The 27,945-nt window shown below is 43.1% G+C and overlaps 1 long non-coding RNA gene across 1 annotated transcript; it reads right to left on the reverse strand.

Moving 5' to 3' along the window:
- Nucleotides 1-9,588: 9,588 nt before the first annotated feature.
- Nucleotides 9,589-24,300, reverse strand: LOC120989658. Its single transcript, XR_005776291.1, has 3 exons — nt 24,290-24,300; nt 13,139-13,141; nt 9,589-9,699 (listed from the first exon to the last, which is right to left on the reverse strand). It is a non-coding gene; the product is annotated as an uncharacterized LOC120989658 (long non-coding RNA).
- Between the last annotated feature and the right edge of the window lie 3,645 nt (nt 24,301-27,945).

The raw sequence follows: 27,945 nt of genomic DNA on the forward strand, positions 1-27,945 counted from the left end.
AATTCAAGCTTGTATCATTCTGTTCCCGGAACAGATATCCTTATATAGTGCACTATCTCTTAACGATACGGACTCAAATGAGCCTCTTACAATCAACATTTTATAACGATATGGACTCAATGATATGAGCCGCTTACAATCAACATTTTATAACGATATGGACTCAATGATATGAGCCGCTTACAATCAACATTTGCGTGAACCAGACATCGCAATCCACTGAAATCATAAATAGATGGTTCGACTTACTTGAATGGGATTTTTGGTCATTGCTCCCAGGTCCAAGGCGGACAAAAATTGATGTCTTTCACGGTAGACCTGAAGAGTTGACCCTCCCAATCCCGGAAACTGAGCCCCCAAATCTGTAAGGTAAATTTACTCTCTTCCCTAACGGTGTGTCCCTGACACATGATTTCAGTGGCCAGCTTGAATTAAGTCTTACCGGTACCGGGAGAATGAAGAAGATAGACCACATGAACACATGTCTATTTCCAATCCATTTTCGTTTATTCACAGCTGGCAAACAGTTTTAATAGAGGGGGTTGAGCTTCCTTTACATCCAATCATATGTTAGCATTAGTATTTGACCAATAGTATGGTCACACATAAGCTCTGCATTAACATCATAGCTGACTCATAGTAACAGCATTTGACCAATCAGGTATATACACATAGGCTAGCATACAGTTGAGCCAGATGTCCTTTTATGGCTAGAAGGCTGTTCATACTTTCAACATGTATGGATTTCATGAAACAGTTTAAGGAAGTGTCTCACATTCCATAGGGGGGAGGGAGGTTTTGTAGTGCACTAACCAAATGTAATACACGTGGCTAAATGAGACAAAATGGAGTCACATATATCCCATCACACACCTTGCCTGGTTTCTTGCTGGACACTAGGTCAGTGTTACAATCCTTTTATGACTTCAAATGGAACCCGGATTTTGTTTGGGTAACAGCCGATGTCACATCACTTTATACAGTCATCCCGCATGATCAGGCTATTGCTGCAACCAAATGGTTTTTAAATGCATACTCAGATTATAGCCTGGAATTTATTGCTTATATTTGTGATGTGATTCGGTTCTTGCTCAAACACAATGTGTTTATGTTCGACCAGAAGCTATACTTACAATGTACTGGAGTTTCGATGGGCGCAAAATTTTCGCCCTCACTGGCGAACATATACATGTCTTGGTGGGAGTCTCGTTTTTTGTTTTCCTGTGATAACCCGTGGTCTTCCTCCCTGCAGTGGTATGGCCGTTACATAGATGACCTGTTGTTCATCTGGTCGTCGGATGTGACGACCATACCACTGTTTGAGAGATATCTCAATGATAATCAAATGAGCTTTACGGTTGATTTTCATGTGCACACTATTTCATTTTTGGATCTTACTCTCCATGGTGATGTGGAAAAATCTGAGATAACCACTTGTACTTATAGAAAAGAGACAGCTGGCAATACCACTTTATTAGCCCTGTCCTGTCATCCAAAACACGTGGTTAAAAACATCCCTAGGGGTGAATTTATCAGACTAAGGCTTATTGCACACGACCGTATGGCTTTTTCAGTGTTTTGCGGTCCGTTTTTCATGGATCCGTTGTTCCGTTTTTTGTTTCCGTTGTGTTTCCGTTTTTGTTCCGTTTTTCCGTATGGCATATACAGTATACAGTAATTACATAGATAAAATTGGGCTGGGCATAACATTTTCAATAGATGGTTCAGCAAAAAACGGAACGGAAACGGAAGACATACGGATGCATTTCCGTATGTGTTCCGTTTTTTTTGCGGACTCATTGACTTGAATGGAGCCACTGAACGTGATTTGCGGGCAATAATAGGACATGTTCTATGTTAAAACGGAACGGAAAAACGGAAATACGGAAACGGAATGCATACGGAGTACATTCCGTTTTTTTTGCGGAACCATTGAAATGAATGGTTCCGTATACGGACCGTATACGGAACGCAAAAAACGGCCAGTAAACAGGAAAAAAGAACGGCCGTGTGCAGGAGACCTAAGGAGGAACTGCTCAGATGATTCCACCTTCCTCAGAGAGGCAGAAAAGTTGACTGCTCGACTGCAGATCAGAGGTTACGGCCAGTCTTTAATAGACACAGCTAAAAAAACAGCTCTTGCATTACCCCGACGAGACCTGCTTTTTCCTAAATATAAAAAATACAAAGGTTTAAAACAAGGAGGCCAGACTGCAATGCCATTCTTTATAACTAACTATAGTCTTGAGTATCTGGATGTCTGCAAGATTGTCAGAAATAATCTGAAAGTTTTGCGCACAGATGCTGCCTGGAAACCGATTGTGGACAAGGGAATAAAATGTGTTGCCCGCAAGGCGCCAACACTTTCTCAAAAACTCAGTCCGAGACGGTTTTCAGATGGTACGATACCACAACAATGTTGGCTTAGGTCCAAAGGGATGTTTAAATGCGGGCACCGCATTTGTACGTGTTGCAGTGTCGTACAAACAGGACGGTATGTGGCCTCTGTTGCAGCCCAGCAGTCATTTGAGATACAACAATACATTAACTGCAATACCACACATGTGGTGTATTGTGTGTCTTGTTCTACATGTCAATTGCAATATGTGGGATGTACATCCAATGCCCTCAAAGTTCGGATATGCAGACATATCTCAGATATACCTCATGCTTTTGTAAAAAATGTGTCAGCAGTCAGCCAGCATTTTGCCTCTTGCCACCAGGGCCATGAAAGTTCAGGGCATTGAACGAGTTAATTTTCCTAAACGGGGCGGAGACCATAGGAAAGCTCTTCTCAAGAAGCCTATTGGATTTTTAGATTTCAGTCCTGTATGCCTTTGGGCCTTAATCAAAGACAAGATTTAATATTGCATTATTAGATGTATCTTCTTCTCTTGTCCTTTAGGGGCGGTTCTTGCGTGGGAGGAAGAGAGGGGAGAAAATTAAAAGGTTTTTTTTTTGTTTTTTTTCCCTCTATCTTCTTCTCATGCAGTTCTGTTCCTGTGTCTCAGTGGTATATGCTGTGGGTGGGGTGAAAGCAGTCTAATTGACAATCAATAATCCACAGCTGAATCACTGCTTTTACTCTGTATATAAGATTTGTCAGTCTTATTCTCTGTATCATGAGGAAGGATCTGTAATATACAGGGAGTGCAGAATTATTAGGCAAATGAGTATTTTGACCACATCATCCTCTTTATGCATGTTGTCTTACTCCAAGCTGTATAGGCTCGAAAGCCTACTACCAATTAAGCATATTAGGTGATGTGCATCTCTGTAATGAGAAGGGGTGTGGTCTAATGACATCAACACCCTATATTAGGTGTGCATAATTATCAGGCAACTTCCTTTCCTTTGGCAAAATGGGTCAAAAGAAGGACTTGACAGGCTCAGAAAAGTCAAAAATAGTGAGATATCTTGCAGAGGGATGCAGCACTCTTAAAATTGCAAAGCTTCTGAAGCGTGATCATCGAACAATCAAGCGTTTCATTCAAAATAGTCAACAGGGTCGCAAGAAGCGTGTGGAAAATCCAAGGCGCAAAATAACTGCCCATGAACTGAGAAAAGTCAAGCGTGCAGCTGCCAAGATGCCACTTGCCACCAGTTTGGCCATATTTCAGAGCTGCAACATCACTGGAGTGCCCAAAAGCACAAGGTGTGCAATACTCAGAGACATGGCCAAGGTAAGAAAGGCTGAAAGACGACCACCACTGAACAAGACACACAAGCTGAAACGTCAAGACTGGGCCAAGAAATATCTCAAGACTGATTTTTCTAAGGTTTTATGGACTGATGAAATGAGAGTGAGTCTTGATGGGCCAGATGGATGGGCCCGTGGCTGGATTGGTAAAGGGCAGAGAGCTCCAGTCCGACTTAGACGCCAGCAAGGTGGAGGTGGAGTACTGGTTTGGGCTGGTATCATCAAAGATGAGCTTGTGGGGCCTTTTCGGGTTGAGGATGGAGTCAAGCTCAACTCCCAGTCCTACTGCCAGTTTCTGGAAGACACTTTCTTCAAGCAGTGGTACAGGAAGAAGTCTGCATCCTTCAAGAAAAACATGATTTTCATGCAGGACAATGCTCCATCACACGCGTCAAAGTACTCCACAGCGTGGCTGGCAAGAAAGGGTATAAAAGAAGAAAATCTAATGACATGGCCTCCTTGTTCACCTGATCTGTACCCCATTGAGAACCTGTGGTCCATCATCAAATGTGAGATTTACAAGGAGGGAAAACAGTACACCTTTCAGAACAGTGTCTGGCAGGCTGTGGTTGCTGCTGCACGCAATGTTGATGGTGAACAGATCAAAACACTGACAGAATCCATGGATGGCAGGCTTTTGAGTGTCCTTGCAAAGAAAGGTGGCTATATTGGTCACTGATTTGTTTTTGTTTTGTTTTTGAATGTCAGAAATGTATATTTGTGAATGTTGAGATGTTATATTGGTTTCACTGGTAAAAATAAATCATTGAAATGGGTATATATTTGTAATTATGCACAGTAATAGTCACCTGCACACACAGATATCCCTCTAAAATAGCTAAAACTAAAAACAAACTAAAAACTACTTCCAAAAATATTCAGCTTTGATATTAATGAGTTTTTTGGGTTCATTGAGAACATGGTTGTTGTTCAATAATAAAATTAATCCTCAAAAATACAACTTGCCTAATAATTCTGCACTCCCTGTATGTTGATCCGAAACATGTTGATGAAATGAGCCTGATGTTTGGTTTTTAAGCACGTTTCCTAATAAAACACGCACTGCGAGGTGAAGCTGGACAATCTATTTTTTTCGCTACTTCTCAGCCTTGGTTCCGGTTCTGTGTCCGTGCTCCTCGGTGGTGTATGGTGAGGTGAGCTCCAACTTGGTGTTTTTACAGACAGACTATTAGTAACATAGTAACATAGTACATAAGGCCGAAAAAAGACATCTGTCCATCCAGTTCGGCCTGTTATCCTGCAAGTTGATCCAGAGGAAGGCAAAAAAAAAACACTGTGAGGTAGAAGCCAATTTTCCCCACTTTAGGGGAATAAAAAATTCCTTCCCGACTCCAATCAGATATCTCCCTGGATCAACGACCCCTCTCTAGTAGCTATAGCCTGTAATATTATTACACTCCAGAAATACATCCAGGCCCCTCTTGAATTCCTTTATTGTACTCGCCATCACCACCTCCTCAGGCAGAGAGTTCCATAGTCTCACTGCTCTTACCGTAAAGAATCCTTTTCTATGTTTGTGTACAAACCTTCTTTCCTCCAGACGCAGAGGATGTGCCCTCGTCACATTCACAGTCCTGGGGATAAATAGATGATGGGATAGATCTCTGTACTGACCCCTGATATATTTATACATATTAATTAGATCTTCCCTCAGTTGTCTTTTTTCTAAAGTGAATAACCCTAATTTAGATAATCTTTCAGGGTACTGTAGTTGCCCCATTCCAGTTATTACTTTAGTTGCCCTCCTCTGGACCTTCTCCAGCTCTGCTATGTCTGCCTTGTTTATAGGAGCCCAGAACTGTACACAGTACTCCATGTGTGGTCTGACTAGCGATTTGTAAAGTGGTAGGACTATGTTCTTATCATGGGCATCTATGCCCCTTATCTTATTGGCCTTGGCAGCAGCTGCCTAAACCTGGTTTTTGCAGCTTAGTTTGCTGTTTATTAAAATTCCTAGATCCTTTTCCATGTCAGTGTTACCGAGTGTTTTATCATTTAGTATGTACGGGTGACTTGCATTATTCCTTCCCATGTGCATAATTTTACATTTGTCAGTGTTAAACCTCATCTGCCACTTATTTGCCCAAGTCTCCAATCTATCCAGATCCCTCTGTAGTAGTATACTGTCCTCTTCAGTGTAAATTACTTTACACAGTTTAGTGTCATCTGCGAAAATTGATACTTTACTATGCAAGCCTTCTACAAGATCATTAATAAATATATTGAAGAGAATAGGGCCCAATACTGACCCCTGAGGTACCCCACTAGTGACAGTGACCCAATCTGAGTGTGTACTGTTAATAACCACCCTCTGTTTTCTATCATTAAGCCAGTTACTTACCCACATACAGAAGTTTTCTCCCAGTCCAAGCATTCTCATTTTATATACTAACCTTTTATGTGGTACAGTGTCAAATGCTTTGGAGAAGTCAAGATATACGACATCCATTGATTCACCGCTGTCAAGTCTAGAACTTACCTCCTCATAGAAACTGATTAAATTAGTTTGGCATGACCGATCCCTCACGAAGCCATGCTGATATGGCGCTATTTGCTTATTTCTGTTGAGATGCTCTAAGATAGCCTTCAAGAAAGAAAACCTTCAAACAGTTTACCCACAACAGATGTTAAACTTACCGGCCTATAGTTTCCAGGCTCTGTTTTTGGACCCTTTTTGAATATTGGCACCACATTTGCCATGCGATTTGTCTATTTTAATCTTTTTAAGTCGCTGATGTACTTCTTCCTGGGTCAGACAGGACACTTTTAATGGGGAATTTATTTTTACATTCTGCATGTCATCTGACAGTTTATTTTCCTCAGTGAATACATTGGAGAAAAAAATATTTAACAGCTTTGCTTTCTCCTCGTCGCTCTCTGCGACTCCCCCCTCATTACTCTTTAAAGGGCCGACACCTTCAGATTTATACTTTTTAACATTTATATAATTGAAGAACATTTTAGGGTTAGTTTTACTCTCTTTGGCAATTAATCTCTCGGTCTCTAGTTTGGCCGCTTTTATTTGTTTTTTACATGTTCTTTGAAAATTTTTTCCTTATAGTTTTTCAGTGCTTCTGTGCTACCCTCCTGCTTTAGTAATTTATATGCTTTCTTTTTGTCATTTATTGCTTTCTTTACAGTTCAATTTATCCACATTGGTTTCTTTTTGTTCCTTAAACTTTTATTCCCATACGGTATGTACCTCTCACAATGAGATTTTAGGATGTTTTTAAAAATATCCCATTTTGCGGCTGTATTTTTGTTTTTTAGGACTTTGTCCCAGTTAGTTAGGCCTATGGCCTCTCTTAGTTGGCTAAATTTAGCTTTTTTGAAGTTTGGTATTTTTGTTCCTCCCTGCAGAAATGCTCTTTTGAATGATAATTGGAAGGTTATTACTTTATGGTCACTATTTCCCAGGTGTCCACCAACCTGCACATCTGTTGTTCTGTCAGGCCTATTGGTTAATATTAAGTCCAGTATGGTCGTCCCTCTAGTCGGGTCCTGAACCAGTTGGGAGAGGTAATTGTATGAGATATACAAGTTTTTAGTTTCCCAGTCTATATCTGGGTAGTTGAAGTCCCTCATAATAACCACCTCATTTTGATTTGCCGCCTCGTCTATCTCGTTTAGTAGTAGATTTTCTGTGGACTCTGGTATATTAGGTGGTTTATAGTAAACTCCTATTAGTAATTTATTGTTGTTTTTAGCTCCATGTATCTCTACCCACAGTGACTCCACATGTTCATGTCCCTCACTTATATCTTCACAGAGTGTGGGCTTTAGACAGGACTTTACATAAAGGCAGACCCCTCTCCCTCTCCGGTTTTGATGGTCCTTTCTAAACAGACGGTAACCTTGTACATTAACTGCCCAGTCATAGCTATCATCCAGACATGTCTCAGTTATTCCCACTATGTCATAGTTCTCCTCACACATCACTAATTCCAGCTCCCCAGTTTTATTAGTCAGGCTTCTGGCATTAGTATACATACATTTGAGAGGTTTATGTATATTTTTTACCCTACACCTTTCCTTCTGAACTGTTCTAGTCCCTCCTTCCATTCCTCCACCAGTCCCACTACCTTGCCCCCTGTCTCTATCTGCACTATCTTCCCCTCCTATAGTGTAATTTCCCTCCCCCCCAGTCCCTAGTTTAAACACTCCTCCAACCTTCTAGCCATCTTTCTCCCCAGCACCGCTGCCCTTTCCCCATTGAGGTGCAGCCTGTCCCTACAATAGAGCCTGTAGCCGATAGAGAAGTCGGCCCAGTTCTCCAGGAACCCAAACCCCTCCTTCCTACACCAGTTCTTGAGCCACTTGTAAATCTCCCTAATTTCCCACTGCCTTTCTTGTGTGGCTCGTGGTACAGGCAGTATTTCGGAAAATACTACCTTTGAGGTCCTTGCCCTAAGCTTTTGACCTAAATCCCTGAAATCATTTTTAACGACTCTCCACCTACCTCTAACTTTGTCATTGGTTCCGATATAGACCATGACCGCTGGATCTTCTCCAGCCCCTCCCAGTAATCTGTCAACCCGATCCGCGATGTGCCGAACTCTAGCGCCAGGAAGACAGCACACTGTTCGGCGATCACGGTCTTTGTGACAGATTTCCCTATCTGTTCCCCTAATAATGGAATCTCCCACTACCAGCACCTGTCTGGCCTGCCCTGCTCTCCTGGTTCCCTGCTTACTGGAGCTGACATTCCCCTGACTGGCAGAGGAAGTGTCCAGCTGCAGCAGTGCCGTCCCTGGACTGACATCCCCCTCATCTACCAAATGTGCAAACTTGTTGGGGTGTGTCAGATCAGGGCTAGCCTCCCTGGCACTCTTCCCTCTACCCCGCTTTCTAACTGTTACCCAGCTAGCTACCTCACTTTCCTCAGCCTCCTCTCTGTCACCCTCCCCCTCATCTACCCCAAAGAGTGCTTGCTCGGTGAGAAGCAAACTCTTTTGCAAATTGTCAATGCCTCTCAGTGTTACAACTTGCCCGTTTAGAGACTCGATTTGCGATTCCAAACGGGTAATTTGCTCCCATCTTCAACAAAGATATACACCCTCGAACGGCTGTTCCAGGACTGCATACATCATGCAAGATGTGCACTGGACTGCGTTGTCAATTGCGCAACACATACTAAATGGGGATTACAACAGTAAAAAAGTAAAACAGTAAATATGATTTAGAATTAGACCCTGTCTGCTGTAGTTCTTTATATTGATTTGAACAGCCACTATTTAAACTTCAGACTACAAGTTTTAGCAAAGTATAAAGACAAAAATAGGATATTTATTTTACCTATAATTTTTTCAGTTTTTGTTGAAGATTCAGTTAATTCATTCTATAAAAAATTTGATTTGTGAATCTAATTAGTCCTAATTCTGACCTAATTTGCCCCAAAATTTGGCATACATGCATTACATATATGTATTAATGTTTTAGACACTTTTGCACACTCTTTGAGGCTCATACAACAAGGGGGGTGATTTAGCAAAAATTTGGTTTAACTCTTAAGGGGCATGGCCTAAATGTGTTGCCATGCACAAAAAAAGTTTGCTGAGATTTTCAGAAATTTGGGAGTAAACTAGGACAATAAACAGTTGATGCAAATTTAGGCCAGACAGTCTAAAGGCGCACCAGATTTATTATCTAGGCTTAGCCACTGTGATAAATCTGGCAGTTTAAAACTAAGTTTACACTGTATTACTTTTAGCAGAGGTGTAGCTAGGCTTTGTACATAAAGATGCAAAAGCTTAGCGGTGTGCAGAGTGAGCCGCAGCTAATTTCTTTACATTAAGCCACTCCTCTAACTCCATCCAATGCATAACTAAACTCACCCAGTCCCAACTAATAAAATCTTTCATAGGCTGCACGGCGGTACCAATACACCTTGCAATAAATGAAAGAACCAACTGGTTCTACCGCATCCAGGGTTTTTCTGGTGTGTCAGCATGATGTCTGCTGGATCCGGAACAAGGTCGCTGTGGTTATATAGCGAAAAGAATAATCACATTAGGAATGGTTGGTAACTGCCCCTGTGAAATACCCAGAAGGGGGCGCTGTGCTGCCCTGTAAAACCGAGCCATCCCAATGTATAACAGAGTAATCTAGGGCATTTCCACTTAGTGCTACCACACAGTACTAATGCCCACCTTTGTGCCCTTTCACAGTAGTTATGTCCACCTTTTTGCCCCTTCAAGGTAGTTATGTTCACTTTTGTGCCTCTTCACAGTAGTTATGCTCACTTTTGCACCCCTTCACAGGATTATGTCCTCCTTGTGGCCCCTCACTGTAGTTATGTCTGCCCTGTGCCTCCCTTTGGCCCCAGTGCCCTCTCCAGCGCCATGGAAAAAAAAAAAAAAAAAAACATAAATACTTACCTGCTTCCCTGATGATTGGCACATCCATCCGGCTGTTCCCAGCAGCAACAGCATGACTGATGTGCTCACACACACATTGCACTGCTGGCTGTGCATGAGGCTGATTCCTGGGCTTTCACAGCTCCTTCCACACAGCCATCAGTGCCATGTGTGGCCTGTAGGGGAGCAATGGAGATGAATTGAGTGGTGAAGCAGGGAGCAGATGGCTCCTTGCTTCACAATGTAAAGGAACTGCCCTGCAAGTGTGACCCCCAGCTTCTGCACCCAGGACACTTGCCCCGGCTGCCCCCCTCGCTATGCCCCTGTTTTTAGACAGCATTAGTAACTGTGGCCCAATGTTCATGTGTAATACCCCGGAGTGGTATTACCATTTCTGAACTCCGCTACTGTCTCTAATGGTCTAACATTAATGTCATCTTTGTATTTATTTCCAGGTCCTTTGACACATTTGTGAATTCCTAATCTTGCTATGTAACTGTTATGTTCATGTATTGTGAATGGTTCACCAGCAGGTGGCAATGTATATGGCAGAACTATCCTTAGATAGAATGGAATTTACCATTCCATTCTCGTCCCTTTGGGCAGAAGTGAGCCAGTTCTGTTTCCTACCAAAGGGAGGGGTTGCAGTTCTAGTTTTGGGCAGTTTAGACTCAATAGTGGAGCTGAGAATACATGAAAGATGTAGCAGCAAGGGGAAAATGTTCTCTGACTACTGCAGGAGTCTCTCCAAAGTGAAGAAGATCATAGAGCCCCCTGGCTCCTTGTTAATTTACTTACTGAGTGTCAGGAGGGGAACAACAGTCAAAGGCACCCCAATCCAGGGATACCAGAACCGACCAAAAGTCCAGTAACCAGACCCAAGCCGAGTTTAGCACAGCAGAGAGAGAGAAAGCAGAGTTATCAAGTGTGCCTGCCAGTTCAAGTCAAGGCCTGTTGGGACCAAGAGAAAGCCTGAATATAAGAAAAGCCTGAATATTGTCTAAATCAAATGTCTGCAAGTTAAGCTGCTAAAGTTTATCAAGGTCTGGACTTGACTTATTCTCCAACATTACTCATTCCCCTTCCCTTTATTGCTTCTAAGCCTAACCCTGGGGAGCGACTGTATCCAGGTAGGGGCACCATGACACATACTAGAGACTATTAAGGCTGCACCACACCACTCGGCATTCCTATAGACCTGGGACACGATCAGCCCTGGGGGGTGGCACATGGCAATTGGAATCACAAACAAAATATAGACTTTTGTGCCTTGTCCCCATCTGTAAAACCCCCTACAAGTGACTTTATTGAATTTACTCACTGCTGGAGAGTGTGAATTTGTATCATGTGCAGCACTGTGGCAAAACAGGGGTTAATCTGCTATCTTGGATTTGGGCATCGTGCATTGAGAGGAAAGATATCCACCCAGCAAAGGGGAGGGAACTAAATGTCCCTCTTCCACAGAGAAACTATTCTCACCACAAAAAGAACTAAAGTACTGTGTACAAGTTCCCAGGAGGACAGAGAAATTGACTATACCGCTACAGGAAGTAGAAGCGACAGCCATCTTGGAAAAGGGAAAATACAGTTCTAGCTTCCCTGGATCCTGAGAAGCAGTGTCCAGAGGTCTGAGTTAGTACTGCTGGAGAAACTAACCTGGGGCCATAATATGCCTACCAAAGCATCATACTCCCCAAAATTGAGCAGTTGCAGCAACTCATAAAGGAGCCACGCATCAATTCTGCTATTGTTGCCCATAGCAATGCGCATTTAAATTGAAGACCAGCTTACATTGAACTCTCTAGTATGGTACAGGGTATCAAAAGCCATATCTGACAGTGAGGATAACACTCACCGGAACCGCAGCGATCCACCAGCTGCAGACACATGCCTCATGCCTCTTACTATGCCATACTACTTTGGGGCACCATGGCTCCAACGTTATTCAGGATAATTCCATTCACTCAGGGTTTCCAGTATCTCCGGACTAGAATGTGGAAATCCTATTTGGCCAGTTACAGGATGCTGTGCTCCAGGAGGTCAAGTCCTGGCCTCGGCCATCGCGAAGAACAGTTGAGCAGATTCTATACCAACTCAGTACCACCTCTGGGCTTAAGATGTGCTTCTTTGGAAAGAAGCAGCAGTCAAAGGAGACTTTGAGAGACTTTGTCCTGTCTCTGCAAGAATCTCTGTGGGCGGTTATCCACATAGATCCCTGTGAAGCTGAGGGACAAGATCAAACCCTCAGAGAACAGTTTATTGAAGGTGTCCTGGATGAATCCCTCAAACATCAGCTGAAGATGCTGTCAGCTCAGCACCCGGATACCCCTTTCTTGGATTTTAAGAAACTTGCTATTGGCATCCTAGGGGAAGGTCACCAATCGGAACCAATGGCCTGCTGCCCACGGCCAGATGGCCAAGCGTGGGGCTCAGGCGCCCGTCCCAGATGCCATCGCAGCCCTGACTGCTCAAGTCTCCCTCCTAGACAAGAATGTGGAGAGGATGAAGAACAGCTGGAGCAACTGGAACAGCAATCCAAGGTCGGGAGAGCGACTCTCTGTCACGGATGGTGTTGCAGAAAACTGGAAGTTATAAATAAACATCCGACTGACTTGATCCCAAACTAAGGAACATATGGGTGAGCCCTATAAAACCCCTAGAGCTCTCCCTGACTGCTATGCCCATGCAAAGTCTTTATGATAGACGATGGCATGCCCTCGTACCTAGACTGTGTGACACCTGAAAACCCTATAATAGTGAGGGGACACGACCACCGGCTCCCTGCACTAAATACGGAGGGAGTCAGGGTCACCTAGAATCAAGCCAGCATGGAAACACAAATAAAGGAAAAATACTTATCTGAGGAATCAGTAGTTGCAGCCTCCAGCAGTGACCACAATCCAGGAAGTAGTATAAACCGCAAAGTGAGGCAGTATGGGAGGGAATATAAAGGGAGGCAATCAGTGTAAATAGGTGACAGCTGGGAGAAGGAAATGAGATGACAAAGTGAAACCAAAACAAAGAACATCATGCAAGAGGTACAGAAGAACGTCTGTCAGACCTTCTCAGAGAGCTGGTGGTGACACTCTCATAACAAGAGACCAGAGTACATCTGGTCCACAAGAAGATTAACGTTTGCCGACCGGTAGGTTGTTAGACCCCAGGTATTAAGACACCAGGAAGCTTGTATGTCGGTATTCTCATAAGCGTGGACAAACCGAAACAAACTGCTGGCAGTTAAATAGGTATCTCCTGAGGCCAAGGACGGCCCCTCGAGAGGAAGAATACTAGGTCCCAAAGATTCAGCCTTTATTCTTAGATATGTGGGTGCTCGCCCCATGGTTGAAGTTTGCATCAACGGAGTGATATTTCCTGCTTTGATTGATACTGGATCTCAAGTGACTACCATCCGTCAATTTGCATTTGAAAAATGCCAGAATGGAGCTCAGCTGACACAATTCCCAGAATCCTGGCTCGACATCATAGCTACCAACGGCCAACCAGTGCCTATACTAGGCTATTGGGAGCCTACCTTACGGATTGAAGAAACCAAACTCCCACAACAAGGGGTAGTCGTGATCCAGGTCGCAGAAGATGACAATTGCCCTGTGGTCCTGGGGATAAATGTAGTTGGCAACTGTTACACTGAAGTGCTGGAAGCCTTGAAGAAAACCCTACTGACCGCACCCCGTGTAACTCAACTCGTCATAAACCAGACCATCCAGGTGCAAGCCGCCCAAAAAAAGTTCTGCAACCAACAGGGTGAAATCTGCCGTGCTCGCATAAAGGATGCTCAGCCTATTAACCTCCATCCTGGAGCAGAGACTCTGATATGGTGCAAGGCTTGCATCGGTATCCGAGGTCAGGATTACCAGGCCCTCGTGGAACCCCTGCATCTATAAGATCATTCCCTTGTCCTACCCGCTAGGAGCTTGGTCACGTGTCACAAGGTACCCATAAGTTTGGTCAATCTAAGTGATAAAGCTGTAGAATTAAAGAAGTACTACCCAATGACCTGTCTATATCACGTCAATCAGCAATCACTTCAAACAGCAGATGCAGCCAAAGACCCGCCTGAGCAGCCCTGGTGGGCAGAACTACAGTACCTTTCAAAATAATTTACCCCCCTTGACTTTTTTGGTGTTTTGTTAAATTAGAGCCTTAAGTTTAGTGTTTTGTTAATCTGAATTTTATGTGATGGATCAGAATACAATAGTCTAAATCAGGCATGCTCAACCTGCGGCCCTCCAGCTGTTGTAAAACTACAACTCCCACAATGCCCTGCTGTAGGCTGATAGCTGTATGCTGTTCGGGCATGCTGGGTGTTGTAGTTTTGCAACAGCTGGAGGGCCGCAGGTTGAGCATGCCTGGTCTAAATTGGCGAAGTCAAATGAGAAAAATATATAAATTAAACTATTGTTTAAAAATAGAAAGCAGAAAATTGGCATGTGTGAAAGTATTCACCCCCTTTGTTAGGAAGCCCATAAAAGGCTCTGGTGCAACCAATTACCTTCAGAAGTCACATAATTAGTGAAATGATGTCCACCTGTGTGCAATCACCAGTGTCACATGATCTGTCATTACATATACACACCTTTTTTGAAAGGCCCCAGAGGCTGCAACACCTAAGCAAGAGGCATCACTAACCAAACACTGCCATGAAGACCAAGGAACTCTCCAAACAAGTAAGAGACAATGTTGTTGAGAAGTATAAGTCAAGGTTAGGTTATATAAAAAATATCCAAATCTTTGATGATCCCCAGGAGCACTATCAAATCTATCATAACTAAATGAAAAGAACATGGCACAACAGCAAACCTGCCAAGAGACAGCCGCCCACCAAAACTCACGGACCGGGCAAGGAGGGCATTAATCAGAGAGGCAGCACAGAGAACTAAGGTAACCCTGGAGGAGCTGGAGAGTTCCACAGCAGAGACTGGAGTATCTGTACATAGGACGACAATAAGACGTACGCTCCATAGAGTTGGGCTTTATGGCAGAGTGGCCAGAAGAAAGCGATTACTTTCAGCAAAAAACAAAAAGGCACATTGTGAGTTTGCGAAAAGGCATGTGGGAGATTCCCAAAATGTATGTAGGAAGGTGCTCTGGTCTGATGAGACTAAAAATTAACTTTTCGGCCATCAAAGAAAATGCTATGTCTGGCGCAAACCCAACACATCACATCACCCAAAGAACACCATGGGGATGTTTTTCTGCAGCCAGGACTGGGAAACTGGTTAGACTTGAGGAAAAGATGGATGGTGCTAAATGCAGGGAAATTCTTGAGCAAAACCTGTACCAATCTGTGTGTGATTTGAGGCGAGGACGGAGAATCACCTTCCAGCAGGACAATGACCCTAAACACACTGCTAAAGCAACACTTTAGTGGTTTAAGGGGAAACATGTAAATGTGTTGGAATGGCCTAGTCAAAGCCCAGATCTCAATCCAATAGAAAATCTGTGGTCAGACTTAAAGATTGCTGTTTACAAGCGCAAACCATCCAACTTGAAGGAGCTGGAGCAGTTTTGCAAGGCGGAATGGGCAAAAATCCCAGTGGTAAGATGTGGCAAGCTCATAGAGACTTATCCAAAGCGTCTTGGAGCTGTGATTGCCGCAAAAGGTGACTCTACAAAGTATTGACTTAGGGGGGTGAATAGTTAGGCACATTGACTTTTTCTGTTATTTTGTCCTATTTGTTGTTTGCTTCACAATAATAAAAAAAAAACATCTTCAAAGTTGTGGGCATGTTCTGTAATTTAAATGATGCAAATCCTCAAACAATCCATGTTAATTCCAGGTTGTGAGGCACCAAAACACGAAAATAGTCCAGGGAGGTGAATACTTTTGCAAGGCACTGTACATATTGGAGATGCCACAACCTCTGCTGAACAGATCAGAGGTGTGCTGGACTAAGCCAAGGAACACCACAAAGTCTTCAGCAACCACCCCTTATGGACTATGGTCAAACTTGCCTAATACAGCACACCATTCCCAGTGCCCCCAGCCATGTACCAGCAGGTGAAGAAGATAGGATATGAAGACAGCTAACGTCATCCAGGGTAGCCACCTCCTCTGGGCTGCCCCTATGGTCTTGGTGAAAAAGAAGGATGGAACCATCCGTTTCTGTGTGGATTACTGCAAGATCAACAACATTACACACAAAGATGCGTACCCAGCAGGAAGCCCAACATACTATGCATCAGACCTCCAAAGCCACCAGTTTTCCAAAAATCTGTGATCCCTTATCTCCAGTTGAGAAAGAGCTCTGGCTCAAACTACAAGCAGAGAGTAGAGTCATCTGAAAACTGTTGGATTATTTTTCCAGTGGGTGCGTACTGGAGAAAATCCAGCTGCGGAGAGCTAACTCGGAGATAGTTTGTCTCTGGCGACAACGGAAACTACTCTTCCTACAAAGAGATCTGCTCCTCAGGAAGACGCTCGATCCAGTCACCTGTGAGCACCTCCATCAGATAGTGGTGCCCCGAATAGATGCTAAGATGGTAATGGACATTTACCATAACAGATCTGGTCATTTTGCAATCCAAAAGACAGAAGTCACCATCAGGCAGAGCTTTTACTGGATTGGCATGAGAAGTGACATTGAAACCTGGTGTCAGGAGTGTCCCAACTGTGCTGTGGCTAAAGGAAAAAGACATGAGCAGTGAGCCCACCTTCATCCTATAGTGAGTAGGAGTCCTCTAGAAATTGTGGCCATTGACCACTTGAAACTGGAACCCATCAGATCCAGGTATGCCTATGCTATGGCAATCATAGACCACTACACCAAGTTCATCATGGCTGTACCGGCAAAGGACTTAACTGCGAAAACTACGGCTGCTGCCATGTGGAAGAGCTTCATTTTGCCACATGGGTGTCGTGACAAGATACTCACTGAGCAAGGATCCTCATTCGAGTCTCAGTTGTTCTTTGAACTTTGTGCCCTGTACAATTGCAAAAAACTGAGGACCACCACATATCACCATCAGGGGAATGGGCTGTGCAAGAAGATGAACCAGACACTGATAAACATGCTCCAAGCTGTGCCACAAGAGGGCTAAGTGGCAGTTGCTTCTCTCTGAATTAGTGTACCTGCACAACAACGCAACTCATTGCTCCACCGGGTACACTCCATACTACTTCATGTTCGGAAGACATGGCCGTTTACCTCTTACAGAGATCACAACGGAAACTGCCGGTTATAGGGACTTTCAGCAGCAGCACCGGTTGAGGTGGAGACTTCCAGCCCTTCCAAACCATCGATTGGACTACTGGAGCCACGACATGGACCGAGTCTGATGGGTAAGAACTTGTTGGCCATTTGTTTGTTTTTATTTTCCCATGATTGGTTCTAACCCAGAGGGTCATGGCTCATTAGGACTCCACCCAGCTGCTTCCAAGTTGCCCATGTCAGTGCCAAATTCCCTTTTTCCCCTTCTCAGGTTAAGTGGGAGCCCCACTTGTGTTTTTTCAAGCTCGTAACATTTACCATCTATGAGTCAGGAGACTTCCATATTTTTGCACTATGTATTTGCACTAAAGTTACCTGTTTTTGCAACGTTCAAACACTTTTTAGCCCATTATATGGACTCTTTTATGGGTACCCCAATGTGTTCCTCATGCACTTTGAATGGACTTTTATAGATAATTAGTATTGTTGAGCACGAATTTTCGAAAAGCACATTTTTTTCTCGAATATCGCCGCTTCGAGAATTTGGGAATATTTAGAATATAATGCTATATATTCATTGTATTGAATATTCATCATTTTTTCCATCTGAACACATGATTTCTCCCTGCTTCTTGCTTGTGGGCCAATGAGTCATTGGCCCACAAACAACTTAAGCAGGGAGGAATCATGACTTCAGATGGGAAAAAATGACGAATATTCTAAAAAACTAATATATAGCACTATATTCAATATTTTTTCAAGCTTGGAATACTGCAATAATAATCTGGGTTTAAAAAAATATATAATTTTTGGCAATATCCTACATCTGGTGCCTTTGCAGCATTTGTCAGTGTGTACTTTAAGCTAGAAATACAGCAATAATTTTCTGGATTTTAAAAAACACCCTTTTTGGGCACAATACTCAATTTTACAGCCCTTGCTGCATCTGTTCGTGTGAAATTCAAGCGTTATATACTGCTGTCATATTCAGTTTTTAAAAAAACACCCTTTTTTCGCAAAGTACTTAATATTGCAGCCTTTGCTGCATCTGTTACTGTTAAAACAAGCTTGAAATACTTCAATCATTTTCTGGGTTTTAAAAAGCACCCATTTTTGGCAATACCCTCCATCTGGGGCCTCTGCCGCATTAGTCAGTGTGCAATTTAAGCAAGCAATACAGCAATAATTTTCTGGGTTTTAAAAAGCACGCTTTTTAAAACCCACGATTAGGGAATGGGAGAGGTTTACTAGAAGCGAATAAGGAAATTGGGGGGGGGGGGGTTTATATAATGTATGATATCAAATGTTTGTAATAATAACCTTGTATGATGGAAAAGCAAAAAAAACTTTTTGGGCAAAACACAATTTTACAGCCCTTGCTGCATCTGTAATTGTGAAATTCAAGCGTTATATACTGCTGTCATATTCTGTTATTAAAAAAACACTCATTTTGGGCAAAATACTTAATTTGCGGCCTTGTCTGCATCTGTACGTGTGAGATACATGCTTTAGATACTGCTGTGCTATTCTGGTATTAAAAAAGCACACATTTTGGGCAAAATACTTAATTTGCGGCCTTGTCTACATCTGTCAGTGTGAAATTCAAGCGTTATATACTGCTGTCATATTATGTTATTAAAAAAAACACCCTTTTTGGGCAAAGCATTTGCTGCATCTGTTATTGTTAAAACAAGCTTGAAATACTTCAATAGTTTTCTGGGTTTTAAAAAAACACCCATTTTTTGCAATTCCCTTCATCTGGGGCCTCTGCCGCATTAGTCAGTGTGCAATTTAAGCTAGAAATACAGCTATAATTTTCTGGGTTTTAAAAAACACCCAAGTTTCGGCAAAAATCTTAATTTGCGGCCTTGTCTGCATCTGTACGGGTGACATACACGCTTTAGATACTGCTGTGCTATTCTGGTATTAAAAAAACACCCATTTTGGTCAAAATACTTAATTTGCGGCCTTGTCTGCATCTGTACGTGTGAAATTCGAGCGTTATATACTGCTGTCAATTTCTGGTATTAAAAATACACCCATTTTGGGCAAAATACTTAATTTGCTGCCTTGTCTGCATCTGTACATGTGAAATTTGAGCGTTATATACTGCTGTCATATTCTGGTATTAAAAAAAACACCAATTTTGTGCAAAATACTTAATTTGCGGCCTTGTCTGCATCTGTACGTGTAAGAAACACCCTTTGGATATTGCTGTGCTATTCTGGTATTTAAAAAAAACACCCATTTTGGGCAAAAATCTAATTTGCAGCCTTTGCTGCATCTGTCATTGTGAGATAAAGCCTTTAGATACTGCTGTGCTATTCTACTATTAAAAAAACACCCATTTTGGGCAAAAATCTTAATTTGCAGCCTTGTCTGCATCTGTCAGTGTGAGATACACCCTTTAGATACTGATGTGCTATTCTGGTATTAAAAAAACACCCATTTTAGGCAAAATACTTAATATTGCAGCCCTTGTTGCATCTGTTATTGTTAAAACAAGCTTGAAATACTTCAATATTTTTCTGGGTTTTAAAAAACACCCATTTTTGGCAATACCCTGCATCTGGGACCTCTGCAGCATTAGTCAGTGAGCGATTTATGCTAGAAATACAGCTATATTTTTCTGGGTTTTAAAAAACACCCATTTTGGGCAAAATACTTAATTTGCAGCCTTGTCTAGATCTGTATGTGTGAGATACAAGCTTTAGATACTGCAGTGCTTTTCTGGTATTAAAAAAACACCCATGGTGGGCAAAAATCCAAATTTGCGGCCTTGTCTGCATCTGTACGTGTGAGATACAGGCTTAAGATACTGCTGTGCTTTTCTGGTATTAAAAAAACACTTATGGTGGGCAAAAATCGTAATTTGCGGCCTTGTCTACATCTGTACGTGTGAGATACACGCTTTAGATACTGCTGTGCTATTCTGGTATTAAAAAAACACCCATTTTGCGCAAAATACTTAATTTGCGGCCTTGTCTGCATCTGTACGTGTGAAAATCGAGCGTTATATACTGCTGTCATATTCTGGTATTAAAAAAACACCCATTTTGGGCAAAGTACTTAATGTTGCAGCCTTTGCTGAATCTGTGATTGTTAAAAACAAGCTTGAAATACTTCAATAATTTTCTGGGTTTTAAAAACACCCATTTTTAGCAATACCCTCCATCTTGGGCCTCTGCCGCATTAGTCAGGTGCAATTTAAGCTAGAAATACAAGCCATAACTTTTCTGGGTTTCAAAAAAACACCCATTTTGGGCAAAATACTTAATTTGCAGCCTTGTCTGCATCTGTACGTGTGAGATACACGCTTTAGATACTGCTGTGTAATTCTGGTAAAAAAAACACCAAGTTTGGGCAAAATCTTAATTTGCGGCCTTGTCTGCATCTGTACGGGTGACATACACGCTTTTAGATACTGCTGTGCTATTCTGGTATTAAAAAAACACCCATTTTGGTCAAAATACTTAATTTGCGGCCTTGTCTGCATCTGTAGTGTGAAATTTGAGCGTTATATACTGATGTCAATTTCTGGTATTAAAAAATACACCCATTTTGGGCAAAATACTTAATTTGCTGCCTTGTCTGCATCTGTACATGTGAAATTTGAGCCGTTATATACTGCTGTCATATTCATGGTATTAACAAAAACACCAATTTTGTGCCAAATACTTAATTTGCGGCCTTGTCTGCATCTGTACGTGGTAAGAAACACCCTTTGGATATTGCTGTGCTATTCTGGTATTAAAAAAAAACACCCATTTTGGGCAAAAATCTAATTTGCAGCCTTTGCTGCATCTGTCATTGTGAGATAAAGCCTTTAGATACTGCTGTGCTATTCTACTATTAAAAAAACACCCATTTTGGGCAAAAATCTTAATTTGCAGCCTTGTCTGCATCTGTCAGTGTGAGATACACCCTTTAGATACTGATGTGCTATTCTGGTATTAAAAAAAACACCCATTTTAGGCAAAATACTTAATATTGAAGCCCTTGTTGCATCTGTTATTGTTAAAACAAGCTTGAAATACTTCAATATTTTTCTGGGTTTTAAAAAACACCCATTTTTGGCAATACCCTGCATCTGGGACCTCTGCAGCATTAGTCAGTGAGCGATTTATGCTAGAAATACAGCTATATTTTTCTGGGTTTTAAAAAACACCCATTTTGGGCAAAATACTTAATTTGCAGCCTTGTCTAGATCTGTATGTGTGAGATACAAGCTTTAGATACTGCAGTGCTTTTCTGGTATTAAAAAAACACCCATGGTGGGCAAAAATCCAAATTTGCGGCCTTGTCTGCATCTGTACGTGTGAGATACAGGCTTAAGATACTGCTGTGCTTTTCTGGTATTAAAAAAACACTTATGGTGGGCAAAAATCGTAATTTGCGGCCTTGTCTACATCTGTACGTGTGAGATACACGCTTTAGATACTGCTGTGCTATTCTGGTATTAAAAAAACACCCATTTTGCGCAAAATACTTAATTTGCGGCCTTGTCTGCATCTGTACGTGTGAAAATCGAGCGTTATATACTGCTGTCATATTCTGGTATTAAAAAAAACACCCATTTTGGGCAAAGTACTTAATGTTGCAGCCTTTGCTGAATCTGTGATTGTTAAAAACAAGCTTGAAATACTTCAATAATTTTCTGGGTTTTAAAAACACCCATTTTTGGCAATACCCTCCATCTTGGGCCTCTGCCGCATTAGTCAGTGTGCAATTTAAGCTAGAAATACAGCCATAATTTTCTGGGTTTTAAAAAAACACCCATTTTGGGCAAAATACTTAATTTGCAGCCTTGTCTGCATCTGTACGTGTGAGATACACGCTTTAGATACTGCTGTGTAATTCTGGTATTAAAAAAACACCCATTTTGGGCAAAAATCTTAATTTGCGGCCTTGTCTGCATCTGTACGTGTGAGAAAACACCCTTTGGATACTGTTGTTCTATTTCTACTATTGAAAAACACCCATTTAGGGCAAAAATCATAATTTTACAGCCTTTGCTGCAACTGTCATTGTGAGATACACCCTTTAGATACTGCTGTGCTATTCTGGTTTTAAAATAAACACCCATTTTGGGCAAAAAATTTAATTTGTGGCCTTGTCTGCATCTGTACGTGTGAGAAACATGCTTTAGATACTGCTGTGCTATTCTGGTATTAAAAAAACACCCATTTAGGGCAAAAATCATAATTTTGCAGCCTTTGCTGCATCTGTCTTTATGATAAACACCAATAATGAATGACTCACAGAAGTGAGTACCCGTGCAGAGCCAGCATGTATAGTAGAACGCCAAAGAAAGAGAATTAGGCTCGCACTCAATAATATTATGAATACTATAAATTTATTAGTGTCTCCATATGCAGGACAAATCACAGTAAAAAACACATACGAAAACAGTAGATGGTGAAAATGAGCACACAGATGACACGGAACACAACTAATACCTGAAATGGCAAATAAATCCAAACAATGGGTATATAAATATAGCACAATGTGCATATGGGCCAAATAGGATATCAGAAATACAAATAGTCAGGCAAAGCTATAGAGGCTAGGTAAAGGTATCATGTATAATAACCAAAATATGCAAATAAAGTGCAAAGTGCAAATATATCAAAGTGCATAGATAGCAGAAGCTGAGTAGTTCATTGTAAAGCCATGGACAAAGTACCTGTGTAGTGCTCCAGCAACCCCGACGTACGTTTCACGCAAGGCTTCTTCAGGGGGAGGTGTGTGTCAGGTATCTGTCTTTATGAGATACACCCTTAGATACTGTTGTTCTATTCTGCTATTAAAAAAACACCCATTTAGGGCAAAAAACTTAATATTGCAGCCTTTGCTGCATCTGTCATTGTGAGATACACACATTACATACTGTTTTTCTATTGTTTTTCTACTGTTTCTAAAAAACACCCATTTTGGGCAAGATCCTAAATTTGAGGAGAGCGTCAAAAAAGGGACGTGGCCCCGGTCGTGGTGCTGCTGGTGGAGCTCCTGTTGCAGGGAGAGGATGTGGTCGATCTGTGCCAGTTACACGCACAAGTGAACCACCTTCCTCAGGTGCGAGTAGGCAACAGAATCTTCAGCGGTATTTGGTCAGGCCTAATGCGGCTCTACGAATGGTGATGCCAGAACAAGTACAGGCGATAGAAGATTGGGTTGCTGACAGTGCCTCCAGTTCCTTTACATTGTCTCCCTTCTCAGTCTCCTGCTGAAAGATCAGAGTTGGCACCTGCAGCCGATGTCCACCAGTCTTTCACCCTCACCCCTTGCAGATCAGCCAAGCAGTCTGAGCCCCAAGTCATGCAGCAGTCTCTTCTGCTTTTGAAGACTCTGCTAGCAGGGTTTCCCATGGCCATCCACCTAGCCTGCCCCAGAAGTGGAAGAGATTGAGTGCACTGATGCCCAACCACTTATGTTCCAAGATGAGTACATGGGAGGACCATCGCAGCACGTCTCAGATGATGACGAAACACAGGTGCCAACTGCTGGGGCTTTCGAATGTGTGCAGACCGTTAAGGAGGGCAGGGGTGAAGACTGGGTGGAAGATGATGTGGAGGACCATGAGGTCCTCGATAGAGATGTCGCAAACATAAAATTTTCAGTTCGCGAACGACGATCGCGAATTTTCGCAAATGTTCGCGAACGGGCGAACCGCCTATAGACTTCAATAGGCAGGCAAATTTTAAAACCCACAGGGACTCTTTCTGGCCACAATAGTGATGGAAAAGTTGTTTCAAGGGGACTAACACCTGGACTGTGGCATGCAGGAGGGGGATCCATAGCAAAACTCCCATGGAAAATACGTAGTTGACGCAGAGTCAGGTTTTAATCCATAAAGGGCATAAATCACCTAACATTCCTAAATTGTTTGGAATAACATGCTTTAAAACATCCAGTGTGTGTATACGATCAGGTATGATGTTGTATCGATCAGGTAGTTTAAGGGTTACGCCCCGCTTCACAGTGACAGACCAAACTCTGACAGACCAAACTCCCTGTTTAACGTACCGCAAACAACCGCAAACAGTCCATTTGCACAAACCGCAAACTCCCCATTTGCACAAGGTTGGATACCAGTCTAGCCAAGTTCCGTTCTATGTCCTCACTGTCGTCATTGAAGGTCTCTTCCTCCACCCAGCCACGTACAACACGAAGGGTCCCGAAAGGTGACCAACAAGCCCCTGTGACGCCTGCTGTGGTTGGTCTTCCACCTCCTCAAAGCCACCTTTCTCTCTGACCTCCTCTTCTTCAGACTCCTCTCTCTGTGCTTGCCGCAGGTCCAGCAATCGATGACGACAAGGGTGCTTCTGGTGGTTGATGGTGACCACAACTCTTCCTCTTCATGCTCATCTATGGCCTGATCCAGCACTCTTCGCAGGGCACGCTCCAGAAAAAACGCATATGGGATGAGGTCGATGATGTTGCCTTGGGTTTGACTGACCAGGTTTGTCACCTCCGCAAAAGGACGCATGAGCCTACAGCCATTGTGCTTGAGCGTTCAGTAACGCGTCAAAAAAATACCCAGCTCCACAGAGGCTGTCCTCTTTTGTTTAAATTTAAAAAAAATCTGTTCTTAACAGTTTAATCTCTGTTTTGTCCCCTATCAGGGGCCGGTGTATGGAATAGATTTTAGGAACCGGGAGATGGAAAAAGATGCTTGGTCGGTCCTCTTACTTCCAAATTTGGGGCACTGCGCGTACACCTTGCAATGTACTGTGCCACCAGATATGAGTGGTGGTGTTTAAGTAGTACTATTCCTATCAGTTTAATCCCTGTACGTCCCCTATCAGGGGACGTGTATGGAATAGAGTTGAGGAACCGGGAGATGGAAAAAGATGCTTGGTCGGTCCTCTTACTTCCAATTTGGGGCACTACGCTGTGCGCCGTGTAATGTACTGAGCAATCCCAATATGAGTGGTGTGTTTAAGTAGTACTATTCCTATCAGTTTAATCCCTGTTACGTCCCCTATCAGGGGACGTGTATGGAATAGATTTTAGGAACCGGGAGATGGAAAAAGATGCTTGGTCGGTCCTCTACTTCCAATTTGGGGCACTGCGCGTACACCTTGCAACTTGTACTGTGCCACCAGATATGAGTGGTGTGTTAAGTAGTACTATTCCTATCAGTTTAATCCCTGTTACATCCCCTATCAGGGCCGGTGTATGTAATAGATTTTAGGAACCGGGAGATGGAAAAAAAGATGCTTGGTTGGTCCTCCTACTTCCAATTTGGGGCACTGCGCGTGTGCGCCGTGCAATGTACTGTGCCACCAGATATGAGTGGTGTGTAGGTAGTACTATTCCTATCAGTTTAATCCCTGTTACGTCCCCTATCAAGGTGTATGGAATAGATTTTAGACAACCGCAAAGAGTTGTCAATAGTTGATATACTCATGACATAAATTTTATTCCTCTATGCGTCAATCTTTGGTGTAGTGATGACTGTGCTCGTGCGCGCGTTTGGGAGATTGCAGGCGATGGGGTTTTTTTCAAAGTCTATGGTCGTGCTGAGGTAGTTCAGTGACAGTTAAGTGACCCAGAAAACAATGATTCTGCAGTGTGTGCCCATTGTTGGCCTAGTAGGTTTTAATGATTACCTTAGATGATCACAAAGAAATTTATGTTTTTCTATGCAAAATTATCCAGCCGATCGCTTTTGGTCTGTTCACAATGAAGCAACAACCTTATCATCTGGGGTGTGCAACATTGCCCATGCCAACACACTCATAGAGGTGGTCGCTTCATTGTGATACGCAAGCCCACTTCACCGCTGGATATCTGAAAAGTGCGCCATGGCCGTGTAGGAAGGCCTGAAATGGCCACACACCTTCCTGGCCTGCTTGAGGACATCCTGTAAGCCAGGGTACTTATCGCACAAAGCGTTGTACATCTGATTCAACACATGTGCATGCACGGCACATGATGACAACCTTGCCCCAATTCAATGCCGCCAACAAATTGCTTACCGTTGTCACACACCACTTTGCCGATCTCCAGTTGGTGCGGAGTCAGCCACTGATCCACCTGTGCGTTCAGGGCGGACAGGAGTGCTGGTCCGGTGTGACTCTCTTCTTTCAGGCAAGTCAACCCCAAGACGGCGTGACACTGTCGTATCCGGGATGTGGAATAGCCCCTGGGGAGCTGGGGGGGTGCAATGATACGGAGCAAGACGCAGCAGCATAAGAGGGACTCAGCCGAGGAGGTTATCGAAGAGGATGGAGTAGGAGGAGTAGAGGAGGTGGCAGCAGGCCTGCCTGCAAGTCGTGGCGGTGTCACGAACTCCTCTGCAGAGCCACGCATTCCATGCTTGTCAGCCGTTACCCAATGCGCAGTGTAGGTGATATACCTGCCCTGACCGTGCTTTGCAGACCAGGTATCAGTGGTCAGATGGACCCTTGCCCCAACACTATGTGGCAGACATGCCATGACTTCCTTTTGCACAATCGAGTACAGGTTGGGGATTGCCTCTTGCAAAGAAATTTCGGCCGGGTACCTTCCACTGCGGTGTCCCAATAGCTACAAATTTTTTGAAGGCCTCAGACTCCACCAGCTTGTATGGTAAAAGCTGGCGAGCTAAGAGTTCCGACAAGCCAGCTGTCAGACGCCGGGCAAGGGGGTGACTTTGTGATATTGGCTTCTTACTCTCAAACATGTCCTTGACAGACACCTGACTGTGGGCAGATGAGCAGGAACTGCTCAAGGCGAGAGACGGAGTGGCGGATGGTTGAGAGGGGGCATGGAGGACAGCAGTGGTTTACGTGGCTGCAGATGCTGGACCAGGAGGAGGATGGCGGCTTTGAGTTTGTGTGCTGCTTGTACTCATGTGTTGATCCCATAGGCGTATGTGATTTGAGATCATGTGCCTTCGCAAAGCAGTTGTGCCTAGGTGGGTGTTGGACTTCCCACGACTCAGTTTCTTTTGGCACAGGTTGCAAATGGCATCGCTGTTGTCAGAGGCAGACACACAAAAAATGTAATCTTTAAAATGTAATCTACTGTGACACCAGATAGGAGATGCGCTGGTGACACTATGCACTTGCAGGGCCTGAAACACACACGCATGCAGGCAACTGACTGCTCTTATTTTACAGTCAAAATTGAAATTTTTTTTTTAAATGTATCTACTGTGACACCAGATAGGAGATGCGCTGGTGACACTATGCACTTGCAGGTCCTGAAACACACATGCGTGCATGCAACTGACTGCTCTTATTTTACAGTCAAAATTGATGTTTTAAAAAATTTTTTTATCTACTATGACGCCAGATAGGAGATGCGCTGGTGACACTATGCACTTGCAGGGCCTGAAACACACACGCGTGCAGGCAACTGACTGCTATTATTTTACAGTCAAAATTGTTTTGTTTTTTTAAATGTAATCTACTGTGACACCAGATAGGAGATGCACTGGTGACACTATGCACTTGCAGGGCCTGAAACACACACGCGTGCAGGCAACTGACTGCTATTATATTACAGTCAAAAAAGTTTTTGTTTTTTTAAATGCAAGCTACTGTGACACCAGATATGAGTTGTGGCACTGGGCAAGTGGGCACAGTATACGCTGTGAGCCTGACACACACGCTGGCAGGCAACTGCAATTAGATTACACAGGAAAAAAAATAAAAAAGCAGAAGGGCTTTTTGGGGTGTTGTCCTTACAGCAGAGATCAGATGAGTCT

Source organism: Bufo bufo, chromosome 2 (assembly GCF_905171765.1).
Source record: "Bufo bufo chromosome 2, aBufBuf1.1, whole genome shotgun sequence".
Classification (NCBI taxonomy): Eukaryota; Metazoa; Chordata; class Amphibia; order Anura; family Bufonidae; genus Bufo; species Bufo bufo.